The 435-nt window shown below is 66.0% G+C and overlaps 1 long non-coding RNA gene across 1 annotated transcript in view; it reads right to left on the reverse strand.

Annotated features, from left to right (window-relative positions):
• Positions 1–435, reverse strand: part of LOC108448243 — an 18,439-nt gene that overhangs the window by 2,431 nt on the left and 15,573 nt on the right. The gene's annotated exons all lie outside the window — the stretch shown is intronic.

The following is a 435-nucleotide window of genomic DNA, read 5'->3' on the forward strand; positions in this document are numbered from 1 at the left end:
AAACCGCACGGGGCCGGCCGGGCACGGCAGGGTGGGGGCAAGACCCGAAACCGCGCTCGCCTCGCCTTTATTTTTAAATCCCCAGGCGCTCGAGCTCCGGCTCGGGCAGGACTCGGGGTTTGGTCACTGCGGTTTGGGAGGTGCCCCCGGAGGGCTCCCCCCACCAAGTCGGGTGGGCACCGCTGGTTTCACCCTCGGAGGGTTTTGTTTCGGGGCTCTCGGGGTTTGTCCCTGCGTGAACCCCTCGGTTCGGGGCGTCGCGAGGGCCACGGAGAGATGGAGACACCGAGAGAAAACACCTGGTGACAACAGGGGACATTATGGGGACACAGGGAACAGGGACGGTGTCCAAGATGGGCCCAGGTGGAAGGAAAGGAGATCCAGGAGATCAAACCCTCCCAGGCAGTGGAGCCTCCCCAGCCCCCCGCCCCCGGC

The sequence above is a fragment of the Corvus brachyrhynchos genome, unplaced genomic scaffold (genome assembly GCF_000691975.1).
Source record: "Corvus brachyrhynchos isolate BGI_N302 unplaced genomic scaffold, ASM69197v1 scaffold47, whole genome shotgun sequence".
NCBI classification, from domain to species: domain Eukaryota; kingdom Metazoa; phylum Chordata; class Aves; order Passeriformes; family Corvidae; genus Corvus; species Corvus brachyrhynchos.